The following is a 7,703-nucleotide window of genomic DNA, read 5'->3' on the forward strand; positions in this document are numbered from 1 at the left end:
AAGAAAAGATACAAGAAATAAAGAAGAAAGAAAAGAAAACCTATGTTGGTTTTCCGGAAGACACCAACCCTCATGTATAAGACACCAGGCACCACCACCATTGGCATGATTGCCATTCCTCTGCTGAAAGACGGAAGCGAGTGTCTTCAGACGCCAGCAATTCACCTTCAGTCGTAATTTCTATTCCACGGCTTGAACGGAAGTAAGAACTTTGGGACTTTGACTGCCAATCGTTGTTATCAAAGAGGAAGTCATGGAGCAGATCACACATAAGTGTGTCATTGCCATCCAGTTGGCATAGTTCTTTTTTTTTCATTTGTCATTTTTTGTAATGAAGATTAATCAGAAACAAGCCACACAATTACAGCTTCAAGATCATACAAATATACATGTATGTATCATAGCTTTATGCAAATACAATGCGTACAGTGCGTTGCTTAGCAAATTCATTAACTATGCTGATATAAGGGTTTTCTTATTATCAAGCAACAGTTTAGACTAGTTGCAAGGTAATGGCATCTGTTTGCTTTCTTTCTTTCCCTTAAGTCCCTTATCACGTAAGTACATTTCAAGACCGGTTACCATCCATTCTCCTTGAGCAAGAGGATGATGCGGGCGACTTGTGAAGTTACAGTCGTATATATATATATATATATATATATATATATATATATATATATATATATATATATATATATATATATATATATATATATATATATATATATATATATATATATATATATATATATATATATATATATATATATATATATATATATATATATATATATATATATATATATATATATATATATATATATATATATATATATATATATATATATATATATATATATATATATATAACGACAATTCATGATGTCCTTTACTTTTCTTTTTATTTCTTCTACCATATTTTTCAATTTTCTAATTTTCCTCAAAAGAAAGGAAAAAAAAAAAGAAAATTTTGCGGTCATCCAAACAAAAATCATTGGCAACTCAGGTCTTTATCAGAAAGAAGGAAAACAGTCAGTGTATAGTCACTGATGCAATGGAATTCCCAAGGAGATCAACTACAACTTTGTTGATCACTGCTGCCCGTACATACCAATTATCTTGACCAAACGTGCCAAGCAGGACGATATGAAAGTGTTCAGTGGAGGAATTCCCCATATAGGTGGGTCTATATTTGAAAGGCAAGGCCATTTGGAACGGGGACGCGCCACATTTCCTACGTCATATTTCCTTCAGGACATCTATAAATTTAAATGTTTTTAGAGTAATAACATATTTCTTATAAGGATTCTATAGGAATATAGAACGTCTCCTTCTCACAGATGTAGGATATATGCTGGGTATTAAGTTACTGTGGAGGAAATACGCTGGATACTTATTTTTGTGTAAGAATTATGACCAGTATGTGTAGGACATGTGGCAATCAATAGCGGAGCAGGCGAAGGAGGCAGAGGGGGCGGCCGACCCGGGTCCACTGTTGGAAGGGGATCCACCACCAAACTGATGATGGAGCGAATGGAGAAAAAAAGGAAAAAAAAAAAAAAAAAGGGAAGGAAAGTCCGAAAGTCACAATGTAGGACTCTGGCAGCTGTATTTGTAAGGATAAAAGTGATAAAGTTAAATAGAAAAATGAAAATAGAAAAATAATAGCATTTTGCTCAACTGGCATGTTTAAAGAACGATCACAAGGGCCCATCGAGAATGCTCCACCCTCTCTAGGCCGAGATCCCTGCTCCGCGCCTGGTGGCAGTACTTCAATTACTGTTGATTTGTAGAAGTGACTCCTAAGTTATACCGTCATATCTCCTACAAACATTACATATGATCATAAGCAAGGAGAATATTATAAGGTAAAACTGTAAAAGCCGGAAAACATATTGATTAAAATTAAACTTTTTTATTTCTCATTAAAATTGCTAAAACATTTTACAATGGCACTTTTAAATGAAAATATAGGAATATAATTACTTCACTAATTTTGTAATCAGCATGTTCAGTAAAGCTCACAAAGTTCCCGTCTATAACATTTTACAACAGTTTTTTTATCTTCGACAATACGACACTTCCTCCACAGCTGGAATGCTGAATGCAATTTAGGTATGCTGTTTTTTCTAACCATATTTTGGAGGTACGGGAATCCAGAGTTGTCTTTGTAAACCTCTACATTAAAAGGAATGTTCCCTTCAATGAAAGCCATGCTTGGTCCTGGAGCAGTGGAGTACAAGAAATGCCATCTGTCCCGTCGAATGGAGAGACAAATAATGCTGGACAGAGACTAAACTCGAATTAACTCATGTCTGAATGAAAACGACATTGCGCAGAACGGACATATAACATACAAGCTAAGTATTTGTTAACTGGTCAAGGTCGTCAGGAGTGTAGTGAGTCAAACACAGAACACAGAACTCCCCACTAGAGGTGCGCCTACAACGTGTAAGAAATGTGACGATAGAGATTATTATGTGTAGGAGATATGCTGTAGCCTTGTAGGATATGTGAGAGAAAAGATTTTTTTGAGTGTTGGAAATATGTCGCTACTCTAAAACGGCTGAAGTTGTAGGAAATGTATCCTGTAAGGTACTCGGTTTTTGTGTAGGACATGTGACAGTACTCCAATTATTGTAGATTTGTAGAAATGACTAGGTCCTGTTGGAACACGAAAGTAGGTACGTACTTGTTTTGTACGTACATGTTGAGCAAACAAATAAGCACGCAACACACACACATACACACACACACACACACACACACACACACACACACACACACACACACACACACACACACACACACACACACACACACACACACACACACACACACACACACACACACACACACACACACACACACAAAACACTAGCATACACAATGTTTCCTAATCTGGCAGGAAAACAAATACACATGAAAGACTTTTGGAAACATTGTTTGGACACTATGTAAACAGTATTTCCAGACAACGTTTCCTGGTGTGGACAGGCCTTTAAGAAAGTGTTCGCTCCAACCTTTCAAACCACTACATCATAGATTCTAATTTCTTGTCCTGCCAATTGTTTATTCTCAACATGAATATTCCACTCACAATTTTTTTTTTTTCCTGATCGTCAGTATGAACTTCTAACCTTCCTTACTAAATTCTTCTCATCCTCTTAGAGCAGGGTTTTTTTTTTTTTCTTCTTCTTTTATTTATACTATGTGGGCTTTTCACGGGAATTTATGGGATAAAGGGGATAATACTTTTTGTGGCACCTACTATCTCAAAGCCCACCCGCTAACAAACCGTTGCCCCGAATGAGGAAGCCCAACCTACACTCAGACCCTGGACAGTATTCGAACCCGTGCGCTTGGAGACCCCTCGGACCCGAAAGCACGCATGGTTCCACTGCACCACGTCCCCCCTTCTCAACCTTTTCTCATTAAGTACCCCCTGAGTTATAAGACCATCTACCCGAATCCCCAGTAGTCTGACATCGAACAAAATGTTGATTTAGTGACTTACATTAATTCATTATGCAATGATAGTGCAAAGAATATTACTGAGATCAGCCATATAAGTACCCATGGAATGTTGATTTAGTGACTGACACTAATTCAATGTGCAATAGTACTGGAAAGGATACGATCAGCCACCTAAGTACACCTGGAAATCTTCTTGTGAACGCCTGGGGATTTACGAATCTCAGGTTGAAAACCCCTGTCTTAGAGGTTTCAGTGATTTTATTTTTTGATTATATATATATATATATATATATATATATATATATATATATATATATATATATATATATATATATATATATTATATTTATTTATTTATTTATTTATTTATTTATTTATTTATTTATTTATTCATTTATTTGTTTGTTTATATTTATTTGTTCATTTATTCATTTATTTAGTTTATCTATTCTTTTTTTTTTCTATTTATTTATTTATTTATTTTTGCTATGGCCTGAGACATATCTAAAGTTTTTTTTCCAGTTGCTTGCTCTAAACAAGGATCAGAAAAATACTGATTCCATGCACATTTAGAGAGGTTCAACTCAAACAGCGTCTGAAATAGTAGGGTCAAAAGCTTTTTGACTTATTGACGTCTCCCCTCCAACAGACTATGATTCTCTCACTCCCTGCATTTCTTGTATTCCACCCTTATTTCCTTAGTTATTGGCATTCTGAACTTGCTGCCTGTATGTCTCCCGCCTTACTCGTCCTTGCACAATTTCTATTTACTTCCACCAACTAATGACGACAATTTTTTAAAAAGAGAAGTAGCAAGACATTTCAGATTCTCTTATTTCAATGCTTGTTTTCCTTCAGAAACTATTGCAAGCGAACTTCTTTTATCTATTTTCGCCCGAGGCCAGTCTTCTTGACACACACACACACACACACACGTAGACTACAGATGTTGATCAACCAGATTTTCTTTCTTATCATCATTGTTGTTATCATTATTATCATTATTACTATTAATACATTGGAAACTTTGAGGTCATGATTTAGTTTGAGGCCGGTTCTGTCTGCTCCTGTCACTTTCAGACCTTAGTGAAACTATTTTTTCTTTTGTGTGTGTGTGTGTGTGTGTGTGTGTGTGTGTGTGTGTGTGTGTAATTCACCTTGGTCGCCTGCTGGTCACCCAGCCAGTCTTCCCCATTACGGAGCGAGCTCAGAGCTCATAAACCGATCTTCGGGTAGGACTGAGACCACAACACACTCCACACACTGGGAAAGCGAGGCCACAACCCCTCGAGTTACATCCCGTACCTACTATTTACTGCTAGGTGAACAGAGGCTACGCATTAAGAGGCTTGCCCATTTGCCTCGTCGCTTTCCGGGACCCGTACCCTCTCGATTGTGAGTCGAGCGTGCTAACCACTACACTACGTAGTTGGGTGTGTGTGTGTGAACCGACAAATGAGTTGCTGAATAATATTTCCTACTCTCTTATTCCTGATTGTTAAGATGGAGGTTGTGTGTTAATACATTTGTTTGACTGCCTATTTGCCTTCCGTTGAAAAATTCTATGGTTGCCTTTTATTTTTCTTCTTCTTCTTTCTCTCTTTCCACATCACACAATTTTCTACATTTCCTTTCACTTAATGCCCTTTTAGCATTTAGATATCTGGGAACTGGGTCTGATTGGCATGCTACATAATTGAACCTCTTACATGCCCAGACGCTTCAACTACCTCGCCTATTTTGCTTTTTTTTCAAGTAAATTCAATAATTGTTAACTGAAAAATGTTTGAATTCCATCTCTATGTATTTACAGCATAGCACTGACCAGATCATGACAAGTAGTCTAATTTTCCACAATACTTTATTCATATATTTACTGACATTCATTGTGAGTTTTATTTATTTATTTAATACGTTATTCATGTTGTTTTCTTAAGACTTATTCATCTATTCATTTATTAACTGTTAATTGAAAATTATCATTAACTTTTTTCTTCTTTTTTACAGTAATACCAACTTCTCAAGGTGGTGAAGTTTACATTACTTTAGTGTGTTACTTTTGTACTTAATTTTATCTATTTCAGCAGCTAATAATCTGGTAGTTTGTCTCATATTTCTACTATAAGAACGTACTTATATCGATAAAGAATAGCAGCTACTTAACACCTTTCTCTTTGCCCAAGGTCTTGCATTCTGTGATGACGTGAATTCTTTGCACTAAAGTAAGTTAGTCTCTCTCTCTCTCTCTCTCTCTCTCTCTCTCTCTCTCTCTCTCTGATAACGAATTGTGAAAGTTATGTACGTATGTGGGAAGTGAAAGACAAAGGCATAATGTGATGAGGTGAAGTGAGGTATGCGCCGCATTCACTCAGGCTGTAAACCACATAGAAAGCAGCCCCACATTCACACCACTCGACATTCACTGCATCTCGCTTGTCGACCTTTGCTCGCGTCTGTGATGACTGTCTGGTGCCTCCTTGCAACCACCTCAAACGTAGAAACTACACATAATGATAACCTCAATAAATAAGATAAATGAATGAAATAAAAAATGTGCATTTACTAACTTCTCTTTAGGATGAATTAATACATCAACCTTATTATGTCCCCACCGTTCCGTACCAAATAATCACACGCATATTCCTCTTAAATTTATACATGCTATTTACACACACATGGCTAGAATGTAATTTACCACAGTCTGTACTACGATCAGGCCGGGTGCACAGAGACGCAGGGCAGCGCAGAGCAGGACAGCGCAGAGCAGGGCAAACGCAGGGTAGGGCAGCACAGGGCAGCATAGGTATGGTGCGCACATTGAGAAGTAGTCTGTCGTTCTATGCAGGTCCTGTGGTTTGTCGTTCATGCTTACCTGAGAAACCTCAGCTCAGAATCTGACTCAGAAAAATAATTCAAGAATACTTTGTTATTATCTCAGTCGTATATTTGTGCTACTTCAACTTATGTTACCATATAACAATATACTCACCATCTTCGAACTGTAGAGTGGATGCAATCTTTGCCCATATCTCGTCATTAAATGAATGATCCTTTCATGTAATCAGAGTGGGCTGTATCATAAAGGACTTGGTGTTGGCGGACAGCACCAATAATGCTGGGATAACACTACAGCATCTTTTTTTTACTACGACGTCCCCGACGGTCGCAGGAGGGCTGTCGCCGGCAGCAATGACGTCATTTTAACGGCTTTTGGCTTGTCATAAGATGTTGTGAGTCAAATCGTACAATGTCTTGAGATGTCCTTGTTGTCACACGACATCGCAGAAGCATTATGACAATTGAGCGTTGCATTCAATTGTCGGGAAGAGAGTCACAACAATCAAAGTCATTTCATCGGGCCTACGATTACGTTATAGAGAGATACGATGTCGTACATGCTGCTAACAACATCGTTCGACATCAAACGAATCAAAATCGTTAAAATACTGAGTTACGACTGGTCTTTGAACATATGTTTGGCAGTAACCCCCGAAAACGTTGTCGTTAGAATCGTCGTGACCAGTGTGACCGCTCGTACGTTGTCGCCAGTTTAATAAAAAAATAAAAAAAAAACAAGTAGCCCCAGTTCACACCGTGCTCTCAAGATGGTTTACCCACCGAAGACGATGGGACAGAGGAGGGGCATGATGGGTATGATGTCCCAGACATCGCAGGCCCTTTGGACATGAGTATGGAGGGACCGCCTCCGATACCACGAGTGAACATCCACCTTCATACCCTCACGAAGGTGGACGTCCTTTGTTTTGTGTGTTCTTCTTACACTGAAATGCTCCAAGTCGTTACGACAGTCGTATGCAATAGCAGAAAACTGGTATGTACGACCGTCGGGGGTGTCGTAGTCAAAAGAAGCTGTAGTGTGACCCCAGCATAAGTTCCTCAGCGGACGACATTATGTGAATTTAATGGATTACCAAGTGAGAGACCGTGCAGTTTTCTGCCCTGCTCTGTGTTGTGTTATGTCGCCTGCGTCTCAATGTGCGCCCACCTTTAAGGATTACACGCCAAGAGAGATCAGAGCTCATAGCAGCCTGATCTATATAAGTTGTTCCTGCACGTCACACTCACACAACCCATCACTCTATTTAGTAAGCATGGTAACTCATCGCTCATTCTTTAATGGTAATATTTAACATCGCGAGCGTGGCGCAAACCCTGGTCTGGGGACGATGCCACATTATTGGCTAGTGTGTGTGTGTGTGTGTGTG

This window comes from Portunus trituberculatus, chromosome 17, assembly GCF_017591435.1.
Source record: "Portunus trituberculatus isolate SZX2019 chromosome 17, ASM1759143v1, whole genome shotgun sequence".
Classification (NCBI taxonomy): Eukaryota; Metazoa; Arthropoda; class Malacostraca; order Decapoda; family Portunidae; genus Portunus; species Portunus trituberculatus.